We start from the raw sequence: 21,029 nt of genomic DNA on the forward strand, positions 1-21,029 counted from the left end.
GAGTTGCCCTCTGCTATTTCTTGTTATCTTGTTATCTTTTATGTTGTTTATATCTTGTCTACTATTTTACGGTATTTGTTTTATCCCACTTTATATCAGCACAACGATGCACTCTGAGTAGAAAATGAATTGTTTCTATCAGGCAGTACAACCGACTACGCAGCTTGCTGAAGGACCCCCGTCATCACTGTATCCTGTTTGCCAACGAGTTCCAGGAGTATTCCTACTGCCCCAGAGAAAAGGGAGAGCCGCAGGACAAATGGCAGACCAGGTGAGTGGCCTTCCTACACCACCTCCTCCGTCTTCATCCTCCGCCTTCATCCTCCTCCTTCATCCTGGGGTGGCGGGTAGCCTAGTGGTTAGAGTGTTGGGCCAATAACTGAAAGGTAGCCTAGTGGTTAGAGTGTTGGGCCAGTAACTGAAAGGTAGCCTAGTGGTTAGAGTGTTGGGCCAGTAACTGAAAGGTAGCCTAGTGGTTAGAGTGTTGGGCCAGTAACTGAAAGGTAGCCTAGTGGTTAGAGTGTTGGGCCAGTAACTGAAAGGTTGCTAGATTGAATCACTGAGCTGACAAGGTAAAAATCTGTCGTTCTGCCCCTGAACAAGGCAGTTAACCCACTGTTCCTAGGCCGTCATTGAAAATAAGAATTTGTTATTAACTGACTTGACTGGTATAATAAATCAAATAAAATCCTCCTCCTTCTTCATCCTCTTTATCCTATTCCGCCTTCATCCTCCTCTGCTTTCTTCTTCCTCCTTCTTCTTCTGCCTTCATCCTCCTCTGCCTTCATCCTCCTCTGCCTTCTTCCTCCTCTGCCTTCTTCCTCCTCTGCCTTCTTCCTCCTCTGCCTTCTTCCTCCTCTGCCTTCTTCCTCCTCTGCCTTCTTCCTCTGCCTTCATCCTCCTCTGCCTTCTTCCTCCTCTGCCTTCTTCCTCTGCCTTCATCCTCCTACCTCATCATCCTCCACCTTCTTCCTCCTTCCCCTACTCCTCTGCCTTCATCCTCCTCTTCATCCTCCTACTTCATCATCCTCTTCATCCTCCTCCACCTTCTTCCTCCTTCCCCTACTCCTCTGCCTTCATCCTCCTCTTCATCCTCCTACTTCATCATCCTCTTCATCCTCCTCCACCTTCTTCCTCCTTCCCCTACTCCTCTGCCTTCATCCTCCTCTTCATCCTCCTACTTCATCATCCTCTTCGTCCTCCTCCACCTTCTTCCTCCTTCCCCTACTCCTCTGCCTTCATCCTCCTCTTCATCCTCCTCCTCCTCCGACTGTAAAACCCAATATTAAGCCAGTTAATGCAAGTCAAGTTTGTTGCCATTTGTAGGTACATAATAAGTACATTGGAATTGTGCGTGCGTGCGTGCGTGCGTGCGTGCGTGCGTGCGTGTGTGTGTGTGTGTGTGTGTGTGTGTGTGTGTGTGTGTGTGTGCGTGCGTGCGTGCGTGTTTAGGCATCACTCTGTGTATCTGTATGTGTGTGGTAATGCAGGTGTGTCCTCGTCTCCCTCCCTGTAGGTGTGTGGTAATGCAGGTGTGTCCTCGTCTCCCTCCCTGTAGGTGTGTGGTAATGCAGGTGTGTCCTCGTCTCCCTCCCTGTAGGTGTGTGGTAATGCAGGTGTGTCCTCGTCTCCCTCCCTGTAGGTGTGTGGTAATGCAGGTGTGTCCTCGTCTCCCTCTCTGTAGGTGTGTGGTAATGCAGGTGTGTCCTCGTCTCCCTCCCTGTAGGTGTGTGGTAATGCAGGTGTGTCCTCGTCTCCCTCCCTGTAGGTGTGTGGTAATGCAGGTGTGTCCTCGTCTCCCTCCCTGTAGGTGTGTGGTAATGCAGGTGTGTCCTCGTCTCCCTCCCTGTAGATGTGTGGTAATGCAGGTGTGTCCTCGTCTCCCTCCCCGTAGGTGTGTGTATCATGCTGCGGTGTGGTACCATGACCACCTGGCAGGTCTGAAGCCAGTAGTGATGATCACTGAAGACCAGACCGCTGTGGCAGAGTACAGCAGCCTCAACTGTGGTGTCTACGTCCTCTGTACACAGGTAAACACTATAGTACACACAGCCTCAACTGTGGTGTCTACGTCCTCTGTACACAGGTAAACACTATAGTACACACAGCCTCAACTGTGGTGTCTACGTCCTCTGTACACAGGTAAACACTATAGTACACACAGCCTCAACTGTGGTGTCTACGTCCTCTGTACACAGGTAAACACTATAGTACACACAGCCTCAACTGTGGTGTCTACGTCCTCTGTACACAGGTAAACACTATAGTACACACCAGTAATTTTGCACGCCCAATTTTTCAGTTTTTGGTTTGTTAAAAAAGTTTGAAATATCCAATAAATGTCGTTCCACTTCATGATTGTGTCCCACTTGTTGTTGATTCTTCACAAAAAAATACAGTTTTATATCTTTGTTTGAAGCCTGAAATGTGGCAAAAGGTCGCAAAGTTCAAGGGGGCCGAATACTTTCGCAAGGCACTGTAGGTGAATACCTGGGTAATGAGAACCCTGCTGAATACTGAATCTCTATAGGTGAATACCTGGGTAATGAGAACCCTGCTGAATACTCCTCTATAGGTGAATACCTGGGTAATGAGAACCCTGCTGAATACTCCTCTATAGGAGAATACCTGGGTAATGAGAACCCTGCTGAATACTGATCCTCTATAGGTGAATACCTGGGTAATGAACTGAATACCCTCTGAATACAGGTGATCCTCTATAGGTGAATACCTGGGTAATGAGAATCCTGCTGAATACTGATCCTCTATAGGTGAATACCTGGGTAATGAGAATCCTGTGAATACTGATCCTCTATAGGTGAATACCTGGGTAATGAGAACCCTGCTGAATACTGATGAATACCTCTATAGGTGAATACCTGGGTAATGAGAACCCTGCTGAATACTCCTCTATAGGTGAATACCTGGGTAATGAGAACCCTGCTGAATACTGTGGTGAATACCTGGGTAATCCTCTGATCCCTCTAGGTGAATACCTGGGTAATGAGAACCCTGCTGAATACTCCTCTATAGGTGAATACCTGGGTAATGAGAACCCTGCTGAATACTCCTCTATAGGTGAATACCTGGGTAATAGAACCCTGCTGAATACTCCTCTATAGGTGAATACCTGGGTAATGAGAACCCTGCTGAATACTCCTCTATAGGTGAATACCTTGGGAATAGGAACCCTGTGAATACCTGGTGAATACCTGTAATGAGAACCCTGCTGAATACTCCTCTATAGGTGAATACCTGGGTAATGAGAACCCTGCTGAATACTCCTCTATAGGTGAATACCTGGGTAATGAGAACCCTGCTGAATACTCCTCTATAGGTGAATACCTGGGTAATGAGAACCCTGCTGAATACTCCTCTATAGGTGAATACCTGGGTAATGAGAACCCTGCTGAATACTCCTCTATAGGTGAATACCTGGGTAATGAGAACCCTGCTGAATACTGATCCTCTATAGGTGAATACCTGGGTAATGAGAACCCTGCTGAATACTCCTCTATAGGAGAATACCTGGGTAATGAGAACCCTGCTGAATACTCCTCTATAGGTGAATACCTGGGTAATGAGAACCCTGCTGAATACTCCTCTGTGACAGAATACCTGGGTAATGAGCCTCAGGTGAATACCTGGTAATGAGAACCCTGCTGAATACTCCTCTATAGGTACTCCAGGTATACCTGGGTAATGGAACCTTGGGAACATACTCAAAAGGACCCATACAGAACCGGGTACATTCAGATCAGTTTTCTCTCAGTTGGTATAGTGTATACTATGTTGTCGGTCCTGTGTGGCTCCGTTGGGTAAGAGTGAACCCGGAGTTGTGGGTTCAAATGGATTCAATAGCCTACACCTACTAAACACAGGTAAAACATCTCCTATATTGTCAGCCAGTGTATCGTTACCTTGTGCATGTCTCTTGGTCTTCTGTAGCACAGAACTAGAATGAGTCAGAACTGGCCCAGCCCATTCAAGTCAATCAGGAGATAATGAGATTCTGTTTCTAGTTTCAGGAGTACAGCCTCAGACTGTGTTCAAGTGTATACTATAGCTGCAGCCTCCTCTGTGAACAGATACACTGGGTTAGTAGAACAGTGCCGGTCTGTGGTGATAATACGTACAGACAGCCCCTGAGGCTGTACTGCTCGCTCAGTCCCTGCAGGAGAAAGGGAGCGAGGGGACGGAGAGAGAGTACACTGAACACCTGCCTGTGGAGGTCCTGGAGGCTGGCATTAAGTCTGGCAGATACATACAGGCAGGTGGAGGGGGCGTGTCTGTGTTTGAACAGCAGTGTGTGACAGTTGTGTGTCTGTGTGTGCTCTCAGAAGCACACTGTAACTTCTCTCCTCAGTGGAATACATAAAGTCATGAAGAAGACTGTGTAGATGTGAAGGTCTCCTCTTTACTCCAAACTACACTCAGATGTGAAGGTCATCTTTACTCAAACTACACTCAGATGTGAAGGTCTCTTTACTACAAACTACACTCAGATGTGAGGTGAAACTACACTCAGGTCATCTTTACTGTAAACTCCTCAGATGTGAAGGTCATCTTTACTCCAAACTACACTCAGATGTGAAGGTCATCTTTACTACAAACTACACTCAGATGTGAAGGTCCTCTTTACACTACACCCAGATGGTCATCTTTTACTCCAAACTACACTCAGATGTGAAGGTCCTCTCTTTACTCCAAACTACACTCAGATGTGAAGGTCCTCTTTAGGTGAATACAAACTACACTCAGATGTGAAGGTCCTCCTCTTTACTGACACCCAGATGTGAAGGTCCTCTCTTTACTCCAAACTACACTCAGATGTGAAGGTCCTCTTTTCTCCAAACTACACTCAGATGTGAAGGTCCTCCTCTTTTCCAAACTACACTCAGATGTGAAGGTCCTCTTTTCTCCAAACCACTCAGATGTGAAGGTCCTCTTTACTCCAAACTACACTCAGATGTGAAGGTCCTCTTTACTCCAAACTACACTCAGATGTGAAGGTCATCTTTACTCCAAACTACACTCAGATGTGAAGGTCATCTTTACTCCAAACTACACTCAGATGTGAAGGTCATCTTTACTACAAACTACACTCAGATGTGAAGGTCATCTTTACTACAAACTACACTCAGATGTGAAGGTCCCCTGTGAAGGTCTCTCTTACTCCAAACTACACCCAGATGTGAAGGTCCTCTTTACTCCAAACTACACTCAGATGTGAAGGTCCTCCTCTTTACTCCAAACTACACTCAGATGTGAAGGTCCTCTTTTCTCCAAACTACACCAGATGTGAAGGTCCTCTGGGTAATCCAAACTAACCCAGATGTGAAGGTCCTCTATAGGTCCAAACCACACTCAGATGTGAAGGTCCTCTTTATAGGTGAAACTACACTGGATGTGAAGGTCCTCTGTATACTTTACCTCAAACTACACCTGGATGTGAAGGTCCTCTTTTCCTCTACAAACTACACTCAGATGTGAAGGTCCTCTTTTCTCCAAACTACACTCAGATGTGAAGGTCCTCTTTTCTCCAAACTACACTCAGATGTGAAGGTCCTCTTTACTCCAAACTACACTCAGATGTGAAGGTCCTCTTTACTACAAACCACATCAGTGTAAACACCCTCAGATGTGAAGGTCATCTTTTCTCCAAACTACACTCAGATGTGAAGGTCATCTTTACTCAAACTACACTCCAGATGTGGGTCATCTTTACTCAAACTACACTCAGATGGAAGGTCATCTTTACTACAAACTACACTCCCTAGATGTGAGGTCCAGTTTACTCAAACTACACCAGATGTGAAGGTCTCTTTCTCCAAACTACACCCAGATGTGAAGGTCCTCCTCTTTACTCCAAACTCACTCAGATGTGAAGGTTCTGTTCTTTTTCCAAACCACACTCAGATGTGAAGGTCCTCTTTTCTCCAAACCACACTCAGATGTGAAGGTCCTCCATCTTTCAGTCCAAACTACACTCAGATGTGAAGGTCACTTTTCTCCAAACCACACCTGTGAAGGTCCTCTTTAAGTCTCCAAACTACACCCAGATGTGAAGGTCCTCCTGTGTTTGAACAGCAGTGTGTGACAGTTGTGTGTGTGTGTGTGCTCTACACACAGATGTGAAGGTCCTCCTCAGTTTTGAACACAAAAGTCCCCCCCAATGAAGGGCAGACTGTGTCAGATGTGAAGGTCCTCCTCTTTACTCCAAACTACACTCAGATGTGAAGGTCATCTTTATTCCAAACCTACACTCAGATGTGAAGGTCATCTTTACTACAAACTGCACTCAGATGTGAAGGTCATCTTTACCCAAACTACACTCAGATGTGAAGGTCCTCTCTTATACAAACTACACCCAGATGTGAAGGTCCTCTTTGTCTCTCTACACTCAGATGTGAAGGTCCTCCTCTTCTGTCTCTCAAACTCCATTCCAGATGTGAAGGTCTTCTTTACTCTCTGTCTACATTCAGATGTGAAGGTCCTCTTTTCTCCAAACCACACTCCAGATGTGAAGGTCCTCTTTCTCCAAACTCCACTCCAGATGTGAAGGTCCTCTCTTTCTCCAAACTACACTCAGGGTGTAAAGGTCCTCTTTTCTCCAAACCACACTCAGATGTGAAGGTCCTCCTTTCCATTCCAAACTACACTCAGATGTGAAGGTCCTCTTTTCTCCAAACATTCACTCAGATGTGAAGTCTTCTGTCTCCAAACTTCACCCAGATGTGAAGGTCCTCTTTACTCCAAACTACACCCAGATGTGAAGGTCCTCCTCGACAGCCATTTTGAGGCCTACAAACACAACAACTGTCCCCCAATGTGGGCTGGGTGCTAGCCTAGCGGTTAAGCGGTTTAGGCCAGTAACCAAAAGGTTGCTGATTCGAATCCTAGAGCTGACTAGGTGAAATCTGTCGATGTGCCCTTGAGCAAGGCACTTAACCCTAATTGCTCCTGTAAGTTGCTCTGGATATGAGCGTCTGCTAAATGACATTAAAAAAAAACATTTAAAAAAAAAGTTTTCTTCTGTCTCTCTGTCCCTCCATTCCAGGGTACTAAGTCTTCTGTCTCTCTGTCCTTCCAAGCTCCATTCCAGGGTACTAAGTCTTCTGTCTCTCTGTCCTTCCATTCCAGGGTACTAAGTCTTCTGTCTCTCTGTCCCTCCATTCCAGGGTACTAAGTCTTCTGTCTCTCTGTCCCTCCATTCCAGGGTACTAAGTCTTCTGTCTCTCTGTCCCTCCATTCCAGGGTACTAAGTCTTCTGTCCTCTGTCCTTCCATTCCAGGGCACTAAGTCTTCTGTCTCTCTGTCCTTCCATTCCATTCCAGGGTACTAAGTCTTCTGTCCTTCCATTCCAGGGTCTGTCCTTCCATTCCATTCTAGGGTACTAAGTCTTCTGTCCTTCCTTTCCATTCTTCTGTCTCTCTGTCCTTCCATTCCAGGGTACTAAGTCTTCTGTCTCTCTGTCCTTCCATTCCATTCCAGGGCACTAAGTCTTCTGTCTCTCTGTCCTTCCATTCCATTCCCGGGTACTAAGTCTTCTGTCCTCTGTCCTTCCATTCTAGGGTACTAAGTCTTCTGTCTCTCTGTCCTTCCATTCCATTCTAGGGTACTAAGTCTTCTCTGTCTCTCTGTCCTTCCATTCCATTCTAGGGTACTAAGTCTTCTGTCTCTCTGTCCTTCCATTCCAGGGTACTAAGTCTCCTGTCCTTCCATTCTAGGGTACTAAGTCTTCTGTCTCTCTGTCCTTCCATTAAATTCTAGGGTACTAAGTCTTCTGTCTCTCTGTCCTTCCATTCCATTCTATGGTACTAAGTCTTCTGTCTCTCTGTCCCTCCATTCCAGGGCACTAAGTCTTCTGTCCTTCCATTCCAGGGTACTAAGTCTTCTGTCTCTCTGTCCTTCCATTCCAGGGTACTAAGTCTGTCTCTCTGTCCTTCCATTCCAGGGTACTAAGTCTTCTGTCCTTCCATTCCAGGGTACTAAGTCTTCTGTCCTTCCATTCCAGGGTACTAAGTCTTCTGTCCTTCCATTCCAGGGTACTAAGTCTTCTGTCCTTCCATTCCAGGGTACTAAGTCTTCTGTCTCTCTGTCCTTCCATTCCAGGGTACTAAGTCTTCTGTCCTTGTCCTTCCATTCCATTCCAGGGTACTAAGTCTTCTGTCTCTTCCTTCCATTCCAGGGTACTAAGTCTTCTGTCTCTCTGTCCTTCCATTCCAGGGTACTAAGTCTTCTGTCTCTCTGTCCTTCCATTCCATTCTAGGGTACTAAGTCTTCTGTCTCTCTGTCCTTCCATTCTAGGGTACTAAGTCTTCTGTCCTTCCATTCCAGGGTACTAAGTCTTCTGTCCTCTGTCCTTCCATTCTCGGGTACTAAGTCTTCTGTCTCTCTGTCCTTCCATTCCAGGGTACTAAGTCTTCTGTCTCTCTGTCCTTCCATTCCAGGGTACTAAGTCTTCTGTCCTCTGTCCTTCCATTCCAGGGTACTAAGTCTTCTGTCTCTCTGTCCTTCCATTCCAGGGTACTAAGTCTTCTGTCTCTCTGTCCTTCCATTCCAGGGTACTAAGTCTTCTGTCTCTCTGTCCTTCCATTCCAGGGTACTAAGTCTTCTGTCTCTCTGTCCTTCCATTCCAGGGTACTAAGTCTTCTGTCTCTCTGTCCTTCCATTCCAGGGTACTAAGTCTTCTGTCTCTCTGTCCTTCCATTCCAGGGTACTAAGTCTTCTGTCTCTTCTGTCTTCTGTCCATTCCATTCTAGGGTACTAAGTCTGTCTGTCCTTCCATTCCAGGGTACTAAGTCTTCTGTCCTTCCATTCCAGGGCACTAAGTCTTCTGTCCTTCCATTCCAGGGTACTAAGTCTTCTGTCTCTCTGTCCTTCCATTCCAGGGTACTAAGTCTTCTGTCTCCCTGTCCTTCCATTCCAGGGTACTAAGTCTTCTGTCCTTCCATTCCAGGGTACTAAGTCTTCTGTCTCTCTGTCCTTCCATTCCAGGGTACTAAGTCTTCTGTCTCTCTGTCCTTCCATTCCAGGGTACTAAGTCTTCTGTCTCTCTGTCCTTCCATTCCATTCTAGGGTACTAAGTCTTCTGTCTCTCTGTCCTTCCATTCCATTCCAGGGTACTAAGTCTTCTGTCTCTCTGTCCTTCCATTCCAGGGTACTAAGTCTTCTGTCCTTCCATTACATTCCAGGGTACTAAGTCTTCTGTCTCTCTGTCCTTCCATTCCAGGGTACTAAGTCTTCTGTCTCTCTGTCCCTCCATTCCAGGGCACTAAGTCTTCTGTCTCTTCCATCCATTCCAGGGTACTAAGTCTTCTGTCTCTCTGTCCTTCCATTCCAGGGTACTAAGTCTTCTGTCTCTGTCCTTCCATTCCATTCTCAGGGCTAAGTCTTCTGTCTGTGTCCTTCCATTCTAGGGTACTAAGTCTTCTGTCCTTTTCCAGGGTCTAAGTCTTCTGTCTCTCTGTCCCTCCATTCCAGGGCACTAAGTCCTGTCCTATTCCATTCCAGGGTACTAAGTCTTTTGACCTTCATTCGTAGGGTTGTTGGTTCAATTCCTTCCATTCCAGGGTACTAAGTCTTCTGTCTCTCTGTCCTTCCATTCCAGGGTTAAGTCTTCTGTCCTCTGTCCTTCCATTCCAGTGTATCTTACCTTCTGTCTCTTGGTCCATTCAGGAGCACAGAACTAGACTGTCTTCTGGCCCAGCCCATTCAGGGTACTAATGTCTTCTGTCCTTCCATTCCAGGGTACTAAGTCTTCTGTCCTTCCCAGTTCCATTCTAGGGTACTAAGTCTGATCTGTCCTTCCATTCAGGGTACTAAGTCTTCTGTCCTTCCATTCCAGGGTACTAAGTCTTCTGTCCCTACATTCCAGGGCACTAAGTCTTCTGTTATTGTAATTCCATTCCAGGGTACTAAGTCTTCTGTCTCTCTGTCCTTCCATTCCAGGGTACTAAGTCTTCTGTCCTCTGTCCTTCCATTCCATAGGGTACTAAGTCTTCTGTCTCTCTGTCCTTCCATTAACATGCTAATCTCCTCTGTTATTGTAATAGGGGGACTAAGTCTTCTGTCTCTCCATTCTTGGGTACTAAGTCTTCTGTCTGTTATTCCATTCCAGGGGGACTAAGTTTCATGTCCTTCCATTCCAGGGTACTAAGTCTTCTAACATTCCAGGGCAATCTCTTCTGTCCTTCCATTCCAGGGTACTAAGTCTGTCTTGTCCCTATGACATTCCAGGGCACTAAGTCTTCTCTGTCCTTCCATTCCAGGGTACTAAGTCTTCTGTCTCTCTGTCCTTCCATTCCAGGGTACTAAGTCTCTGTCTCTGTCCTTCCATTAGGGGGAAGTCTTCTGTCTTCTGTCCTTCCATTCCAGGGTACTAAGTCTTCTGTCTCTCTGTCCTTCCATTCCAGGGTACTAAGTCTTCTGTCTTGTCCTTCCATTCCAGGGTACTAAGTCTCTGTCTCTGTCCCTCCATTCCAGGGCACTAAGTCCTCTGTCCTTCCATTCCAGGGCCTAAGTCTTCTGTCTCCCTGTCCTTCCATTCCAGGGTACTAAGTCTTCTGTCCTTCCATTCCAGGGTACTAAGTCTCTGTCTCTCTGTCCTTCCATTCCAGGGTACTAAGTCTTCTGTCTCTCTGTCCTTCCATTCTAACTTCTAAGTCTCTCTGTCCTTCCATTCCAGGGCACTAAGTCTTCTGTCCTTCCATTCCAGTGTACTAAGTCTTCTGTCCTCTGTCCTTCCATTGTATTCTAGGGTCTCTTCTGTGTCTTCCATATGATCTAACTAAGTCTTCTGTCTCTCTGTCCTTCCATCTCTGTCCTTCCATTCCAGGGCACTCTGTCTTCTGTCCTTCCATTCCAGGGTACTAAGTCTTCTGTCTCTCTGTCCCTCCGTTCCAGGGTACTAAGTCTTCTGTCTCCCTGTCCTTCCATTCCAGGGTACTAAGTCTTCTGTCTCTGTCCCTCCATTCCAGGGCACTAAGTCTTCTGTACTTCCATTCCAGGGTACTAAGTCTTCTGTCTCTCTGTCCTTCCATTCCAGGGGTACTAAGTCTTCTGTCTCTCTGTCCTTCCAATCCAGGGTACTAAGTCTTCTGTCTCTGTCCTTCCATTCCAGGGCACTAACATCTTCTGTCTCTCTGTCCCTCCATTCCAGGGTACTAAGTCTTCTGTCTCTCTTGATTCCATTCCAGGGCACTAATCTTCTGTCCTTCCATTACATTCCAGGGCACCAAGTCTTCTGTGTCTCTGTCCCTCCCTTCCAGGGTAATAGGGGGAGGTAAGTCTTCTGTGTCTCTGTCCCTCAAATATCCTCTGTTATTGTCCTTCCATTCCAGGGAACTAAGTCTTCTGTCTCTCTGTGTTCCATTCCAGGGTACTCTTCTGTCTCTCTGTCCCTCCATTCCAGGGTACTAAGTCTTCTGTCTCTCTGTCCCTCCCTTCCAGGGCACTCTGAATGTGAACATAAGGGCCCAGCATGAATCTTCCTCTGTTATTGTAATAGGGCTCTTCTAACAAGAGCTCAGGGGGTTCCACAACAAAAACTAATCTATGATTGTAAAACTGTTCTGTTTGACCTTCAGCGTATGGTTGTTGGTTCAATTCCCCGCAGGGATCAATAGCCTACAGGTTAACACAGTTAAACATCTCCTATATTGTCAGCCAGTGTAATCTCCTTTGTGCATGTCTCTTGGTCTTCAGGAGCACAGAACTAGAATGAGTAGAACTGGCCCAGCCCATTCAAGTAAATCGGGAGATAATGAGATTCTGTTTCTATGTTCAGGAGTACCTGCAGACGTTATGACCCAGTTGAGTTTATTACTGATATCATGATTACAGGTCATCCTACATGAATCAGGAATAATGATGAGAGAGAAAGTTACAGACGCACAAATATCATACATACTTAAAAATGCTAATCTCCTCTGTTATTGTAATAGGGGGAGGTTAGCATGTCTTGGGGCTATGATATAACATGCTAATCTCCTCTGTTATTGTAATAAGGGGAGGTTAGCATGTCTTGGGGTATGATATAACATGCTAATCTCCTCTGTTATTGTAATAGGGGGAGGTTAGCATGTCTTGGGGGTATGATATAACGTGCTAATCTCCTCTGTTATTGTAATAGGGGAGGTTAGCATGTCTTGGGGCTGATATAACATGTTAATCTCCTCTGTTATTGTAATAGGGGGAGGTTAGCATGTCTTGGGGGTATGATATAACATGCTAATCTCCTCTGTTATTGTAAAAGGGGGGAGGTTAGCATGTCTTGGGGGTATGATATAACATGCTAATCTCCTCTGTTATTGTAATAGGGGGGAGGTTAGCATGTCTTGGGGGTATGATATTTTGTGGGTCTGTAACTTTCTCATTCATCATTATTCACATTCAGGATGAACCTTAATCAGGGTAGGTTCCACATTAATGTAGACTATTGTTATTTACAATCCAACATGATTTACCATTCATTTCTATTGGGCACAAAACACAGCCACAACAAATGGAAAATGTGTAGAGTCACGCGCTTGATGTCGTCATTGACTACCATGAACCAAATACTTCAAATGTATTTATATAGCCCTTCGTACATCAGCTGATATCTCAAAGTGCTGTACAGAAACCCAGCCTAAAAACCCAAACAGCAAGCAATGCAGGTGTAGAAGCACGGTGGCTCGGAAAAACTCCCTAGAAAGGCCAAAACCTAAGAAGAAACCAGGCTATGAGGGGTGGCCAGTCCTCTTCTGGCTGTGCCGGGTTGAGATTATAACAGAACATGGCCAAGATGTTAAAATGTCCATAAATAACCAGCATGGTCAAATAATAATAATAATAACAACTTTTTACAACTTTAATACAAATACAAGTGATTTTGTCCCAAAACGTTTGGTCCCTTCAAATGGGGGGACTATGTTTTTTTGTTGTTTTGTAAACCTTTATTTAACCAGGCAAGTCAGTTAAGAACAAATTCTTATTTTCAATGACGGCCTGGGAACAGTGGGTTAACTGCCTGTTCAGGGACAGAACGACAGATTCGTACCTTGTCAGCTCAAGGGTTTGAACTTGCAACCTTCCGGTTACTAGTCTAACGCTCTAACCACTAGGCTACCCTGCCGCCCCTGTACACAAATATATAGATGATAAAATCCCCTCAAATGAAAGCTGCCAGTCTGCACGTTAACCTCATCATCGTCATATCATTTCAAATCCAAAGTGCTGGAGGACCAGAGCCAGAAACAACTCAACAACGTGTGTCACTGTGCATCCTCTCCCAGAGCTGAACAGTGATGTGCTGGTGTGTGGGGGGAAGAATCGTAACCGGGCGGTGCATGGCGATATGGTTGCCGTGGAGCTGTTGCCGAAGGGGGAGTGGAGGGGGAGAACCACGGCCCTGACGGAGGGACAGGGGGAGGAGAAGGGAGACGAGACACAGAGCCAACCCATGGCCACAGGTACACACACACACACACACACACACACACACACACACACACACACACACACACACACACACACACACACACACACACACACACACACACACACACACACACACACACACACACACACACACACACACACACACACACACACACACTACTGACCTAATTCCTGTCTCAATTACTCACCTCTGTCTTTCCTGAATGGAGGAGATACTAGACAGTACATACAGTATAAAGACTAGAATTACATTCAGGTAACATATAATTTACTCCTCTCTCTCTTCTCCCTCTCTCTCTCTTCTTCTTCCTCTCTCTTCTTCCTCCCTCTCTCTCTCTTCTCCCTCCCTTCTCCCTCCCTCCTCTCTCTCTTTATACCTCTCTCTCCCCCTCCTCTCTCTCGTCCTTCTCCCTCTCCTCTCTCTTCTCTCTTCTCCCTCTCCTCTCCCCCTCCTCTTCTCTCGCCTCCTCCTCTCTCTCTCCTCCTCTCCCTCTCCCTTTCTCTCTTCTCCCTCCCTCTCCCTCTCTCTCCCCCTCCTCTCTATCTTCTCCCTCTCTCCTCCCTCCCTACCTCTCTCACCCCTCCCTCCTCCCTCCAGGTCGTGTGGTAGGGATCCTTCAGAGGAACTGGAGGGACTATGTTGTGACCTTCCCCCCCAAGGAGGAGACCCAATCACAGAGCAGGAACTCCCAGCGTATCCTGGCCACGCCCTGGGACCAACGCATCCCCAAGATCCGAATCAGCACCCAACAGGCTGACAAACTACAGGTCAGACTAAAGACGTGATGATTGGTAGAGTGGTTGAATCAGCACCCAACAGGCTGACAAACTACAGGTCAGACTAAAGACTTGATGATTGGTAGAGTGGTTGAATCAGCACCCAACAGGCTGACAAACTACAGGTCAGACTAAAGACGTGATGATTGGTAGAGTGGTTGAATCAGCACCCAACAGGCTGACAAACTACAGGTCAGACTAAAGACGTGATGATTGGTAGAGTGGTTGAATCAGGTGAACTTGCTTTAAGTCTCTGACTGTTGAAAGGACAGAAGCTGACATCTCCTCCGTCTCTCCAACACAGTCACCGGGTGACTCGTCTGGACTCGTGGGACAAGCACCTCCCTCTACCCTAACGGACACAGTGTCAGGGTTCTGGGCTAAAGACTGATCCAAACCATCCTCATGAGAACTGCATCCACGTCCTTTCTCTGAGGTGAGGTAGGGTATAGTATAATACACCATCCTCATAGAGATCTGTATCCAGGTAAAGTATAATACACCATCCTCATAGAGATCTGTATCCAGGTAGTATAGTATAATACACCATCCTCATAGAGATCTGTATCCAGGTAGGGTATAGTATAATACACCATCCTCATAGAGATCTGTATCCATCCTCAACGGATCTGTATCAGTTATAGTATAATACACCATCCTCATGGAGATCTGTATCCATCCATCCTCATAGAGAACTGTATCCAGTTATAGTATAATACACCATCCTCATAGAGATCTGTATCCATCCTCATAGAGATCTGTATCCAGTTATAGTATAATACACCATCCTCATAGAGATCTGTATCCAGTTAGGGTATAGTATAATACACCATCCTCATAGAGATCTGTATCCAGGTAGGGTATAGTATAATACACCATCCTCATAGAGATCTGTATCCAGGTATAGTATAATACACCATCCTCATAGAGATCTGTATCCATCCTCATAGAGATCTGTATCCATCCTCATAGGTATCCAGGGTATAGTATAATACACCATCCTCATAGAGATCTGTATCCAGGTATAATACACCATCCTCATAGAGATATCCAGTATAATACACCATCCTCATAGAGATCTGTATCCAGGTAGGGTATAGTATAATACACCATCCTCATAGAGATCTGTATCCTCATCCTCAGAGATCTGTATCCAGGTATAGTATAATACACCATCCTCATAGAGATCTGTATCCAGTTATAGTATAATACACCATCCTCATAGAGATCTGTATAGTATAATACACCACATCCTCATAGAGATCTGTATCCAGTTATAGTATAATACACCATCCTCATAGAGATCTGTATCCATCCCATCCTCATAGAGATCTGTATCCAGGTATAGTATAATACACCATCCTCATAGAGATCTGTATCCAGGTATAGTATAATACAGAGATTATAGTATAATACACCATCCTCATAGAGATCTGTATCCATCCTCATAGAGATCTGTATCCAGATCTGTCTGTATCCAGGTATAGTATAATACACCATCCTCATAGAGATCTGTATCCATCCTCATAGAGATCTGTATCCATCCTCATAGAGATCTGTATCCAGTTATAGTATAATACACCATCCTCATAGAGATCTGTATCCATCCTCATAGAGATCTGTATCCATCCTCATAGAGATCTGTATCCAGTTATAGTATAATACACCATCCTCATAGAGATCTGTATCCAGTTATAGTATAATACACCATCCTCATAGAGATCTGTATCCATCCTCAGAGATAGTGTATCCATCCTCATAGAGATCTGTATCCATCCTCATAGTATAGTATAATACACCATCCTCATAGAGATCTGTATCCAGTTATAGTATAGTATAATACACCATCCTCATAGAGATCTGTATCCAGTTATAGTATAATACACCATCCTCATAGAGATCTGTATCCAGGTAGGGTATAGTATAATACACCATCCTCATAGAGATCTGTATCCATCCTCATAGAGATCTGTATCCATCCTCATAGAGATCTGTATCCAGTTATAGTATAATACACCATCCTCATAGAGATCTGTATCCATCCTCATAGAGATCTGTATCTAGGTAGGGTATAGTATAATACACCATCCTCATAGAGATCTGTATCCATCCTCATAGAGATCTGTATCCAGTTATAGTATAATACACCATCCTCATAGAGATCTGTATCCATCCTCATAGAGATCTGTATCCATCCTCATAGAGATCTGTCCAGGTAGGGTATAGTATAATACACCATCCTCATAGAGATCTGTATCCAGTTATAGTATAATACACCATCCTCATAGAGTCAGTCTTTGCACTAAGATGTAAATTGTTGTCCTTACTTCCATAAATGTGTCCTGCTGGGAGACCATGTAGATGCAGCGGAGTACTTATATAGAAATTAGTCTTTTTTTTGTTTTTAAATGTATATTTCTTGTTGTGTGTGTCTACATGTCTCTGTATGTTGATGTATGCTTCGCTGCGTATCTGTTTGTGCTTTTTCTAGCTCGGTGAGATGCCAGTGTCCTCCCCTGAGAGCCCCTGGTCGGTAGACCCCGCTGAGGTGATTACCAGACGGGATCTGAGACAAACCCACCTGGTGTTCAGCGTCGACCCTCGGGGCTGTGAGGACGTAGACGACACCCTGTCCATACGCAGCCTCCCCCCCGGCCCGCGGGGTGAGAGGTTAGAGCTGGGCGTTCACATCGCTGACGTCACACACTTTGTTAAAGAGGGGTCCCTGACAGACCTGGAGGCTCGCGCTAGGTGAGAGGGAGAGGGGAGGGAGTGAATGTGTTTGAGTGTCTGTGAGGCATGTACCAGGTCCTCCCTATATTTATATAATATATAATAATAATAATATATGCCATTTAGCAGACGCTTTTATCCAAAGCGACTTACAGTCATGTGTGCATACATTCTACGTATGGGTGGTCCCGGGAATCGAACCCACTACCCTGGCGTTACAAGCGCCATGCTCTACCAACTGTGCTACAGAAGGACCATATATTTATATATATATATTTAAATAAAGAAAACATGTATTAACTCCTCCACCACCCCCACCCTCGTCGAAGGACATATATCTTCCTCTTCGAAGGACATATATCTTCCTCCTCTTCGGAGGACATATATCTTCCTCCTCTTCGGGGGACATATATCTTCCTCCTCTTCGGGGGACATATATCTTCCTCCTCTTCGAAGGACATATATCTTCTTCCTCTTCGAACGACATATATCTTCCTCCTCTTCGGAGGACATATATCTTCCTCCTCTTCGGAGGACATATATCTTCCTCCTCTTCGGGGGACATATATCTCCCTCTTCTTCGAAGGACATATATCTTCTTCCTCTTCTTCTTCCTCCTCTTCGGAGGACATATATCTTCCTCCTCTTCGAAGGACATATATCTTCCTCCTCTTCGGGGGACATATATCTCCCTCTTCTTCTATATCTTCCTCCTCTTCGGGGGGACATATATCTTCCTCCTCTTCGGGACATATATCTTCCTCCTCTTCGAAGGACATATCTTCCTCTTCGAAGGACATATATCTTCCTCCTCTTCGGAGGACATATATCTTCCTCCTCGTCGAAGGACATATATCTTCCTCCTCTTCGGGGGACATATATCTTCCTCCTCTTCGGGGGACATATATCTTCCTCCTCTTCGGGGGACATATATCTTCCTCCTCTTCGGAGGACATATATCTTCCTCTTCTTCGGGGGACATATATCTTCCTCCTCTTCGAAGGACATATATCTTCTTCCTCTTCGAACGACATATATCTTCCTCTTCTTCGGAGGACATATATCTTCTCTTCGAAGGACATATATCTTCCTCCTCTTCGGAGGACATATATCTTCCTCCTCTTCGGAGGACATATATCTTCCTCCTCTTCGAAGGACATATATCTTCCTCCTCTTCGGGGGACATATATCTTCCTCTTCTTCGGGGGACATATATCTTCCTCCTCTTCGAAGGACATATATCTTCCTCCTCTTCGGGGGACATATATCTTCCTCCTCTTCGAAGGACATATATCTTCCTCCTCTTCGGGGGACATATATCTTCCTCTTCTTCGGGGGACATATATCTTCCTCCTCTTCGAAGGACATATATCTTCCTCCTCTTCGGAGGACATATATCTTCCTCCTCTTCAGGGGACATATATCTTCCATCCCAACCTATCACCATAGACCACCCTCTCAGCCCATTCCACCCTATCACCATAGACCACCCTCTCAGCCCATTCCACCCTATCACCATAGACCACCCTCTCAGCCCATCCCAACCTATCACCATAGACCACCCTCTCAGCCCATCCCAACCTATCACCATAGACCACCCTCTCAGCCCATCCCAACCTTCACCATAGACCACCCTCTCAGCCCATTCCACCCTATCACCATAGACCACCCTCTCAGCCCATTCCACCCTATCACCATAGACCACCCTCAGTCAGTCAGTAAACTGGGATCGGACCAAAGAGTTCATCAATGTGATTTTACCAGAAATAGACAACTATTTACCTCTCCATGGTTGCAGAATCTTATCTATTTTTGCTAACTTTCTATTGAAAGTAATTGCGGTAAGTTCATTAATATTTTTTGGAGATGTGAATACCAAGTATGTCTACTTCACCATCCGCCCATTTTATTGGTAACCTACAAGGTGGTGTAAACACTGTGTTTTCTAACAATCCAATACGTAATATGGGACACTTGTCATAATTAGGTTGTAATCCAGAGAGGCTAGAAAAGGGATCAAGATATTCAACAAGACTGTACAGGGATCCAGAATGAGACTGTACAGGGATCCAGATTGAGACTGTACAGGGATCCATATTGAGACTGTACAGGGATCCAGATTGAGACTGTACAGGGATCCAGATTGAGACTGTACAGGGATCCAGAATGAGACTGTACAGGGATCCAGAATGCGACTGTACAGGGATCCAGAATGAGACTGTACAGGGATCCAGATTGAGACTGTACAGGGATCCAGATTGAGACTGTACAGGGATCCAGATTGAGACTGTACAGGGATCCAGAATGAGACTACAGGGATCCAGAATGAGACTGTACAGGGATCCAGATTGAGACTGTACAGGGATCCAGATTGAGACTGTACAGGGATCCAGATTGAGACTGTACAGGGATCCAGGTTGAGACTGTACAGGGATCCAGATTGAGACTGTACAGGGATCCAGATTGAGACTGTACAGGGATCCAGATTGAGACTGTACAGGGATCCAGAATGAGACTGTACAGGGATCCAGATTGAGACTGTACAGGGATCCAGATTGAGACTGTACAGGGATTGAGACTGTACAGGGATACAGATTGAGACTGTACAGGGATCCAGAATGAGACTGTACAGGGATCCATATTGAGACTGTACAGGGATCCAGATTGAGACTGTACAGGGATCCAGATTGAGACTGTACAGGGATCCAGAATGAGACTGTACAGGGATCCAGAATGCGACTGTACAGGGATCCAGAATGAGACTGTACAGGGATCCAGATTGAGACTGTACAGGGATCCAGATTGAGACTGTACAGGGATCCAGATTGAGACTGTACAGGGATCCAGAATGAGACTACAGGGATCCAGAATGAGACTGTACAGGGATCCAGATTGAGACTGTACAGGGATCCAGATTGAGACTGTACAGGGATCCAGATTGAGACTGTACAGGGATCCAGGTTGAGACTGTACAGGGATCCAGATTGAGACTGTACAGGGATCCAGATTGAGACTGTACAGGGATCCAGATTGAGACTGTACAGGGATCCAGAATGAGACTGTACAGGGATCCAGATTGAGACTGTACAGGGATCCAGATTGAGACTGTACAGGGATTGAGACTGTACAGGGATACAGATTGAGACTGTACAGGGATCCAGAATGAGACTGTACAGGGATCCAGATTGAGACTGTACAGGGATCCAGATTGAGACTGTACAGGGATTGAGACTGTAGATACAGATTGAGACTGTACAGGGATCCAGAATGAGACTGTACAGGGATCCAGATTGAGACTGTACAGGGATCCAGAATGAGACTGTACAGGGATCCAGATTGAGACTGTACAGGGATCCAGATTGAGACTGTACAGGGATCCAGATTGAGACTGTACAGGGATCCAGATTGAGACTGTACAGGGATCCAGAATGAGACTGTACAGGGATCCAGATTGAGACTGTACAGGGATCCAGATTGAGACTGTACAGGGATCCAGAATGAGACTGTACAGGGATCCAGATTGAGACTGTACAGGGATCCAGATTGAGACTGTACAGGGATCCAGATTGAGACTGTACAGGGATTGAGACTGTACAGGGATCCAGATGAGACTGTACAGGGATCCAGATTGAGACTGTACAGGGATTTGAGACTGTACAGGGATTGAGACTGTACAGGGATCCAGATTGAGACTGTACAGGGATCCAGATTGAGACTGTACAGGGATCCAGGGATTGAGACTGTACAGGGATCCAGATTGAGACTGTACAGGGATCCAGATTGAGACTGTACAGGGATCTTGAGACTGTACAGGGATCCAGATTGAGACTGTACAGGGATCCAGATTGAGACTACAGGGATCCAGATTGAGACTTTGAGACTGTACAGGGATCCAGATTGAGACTGTACAGGGATCCAGAATGAGACTGTACAGGGATCCAGATTGAGACTGTACAGGGATCCAGATTGAGACTGTACAGGGATCCAGAATGAGACTGTACAGGGATCCAGATTGAGACTGTACAGGGATCCAGATTGAGACTGTACAGGGATCCAGATTGAGACTGTACAGG

General features: G+C 45.7%; 1 pseudogene; it reads left to right on the plus strand.

Moving 5' to 3' along the window:
* LOC124023384 overlaps positions 1-21,029 on the plus strand; it is a 58,065-nt pseudogene that overhangs the window by 10,515 nt on the left and 26,521 nt on the right.

This window comes from Oncorhynchus gorbuscha, unplaced genomic scaffold (genome assembly GCF_021184085.1).
Source record: "Oncorhynchus gorbuscha isolate QuinsamMale2020 ecotype Even-year unplaced genomic scaffold, OgorEven_v1.0 Un_scaffold_1623, whole genome shotgun sequence".
In the NCBI taxonomy this organism is placed as follows: Eukaryota; Metazoa; Chordata; class Actinopteri; order Salmoniformes; family Salmonidae; genus Oncorhynchus; species Oncorhynchus gorbuscha.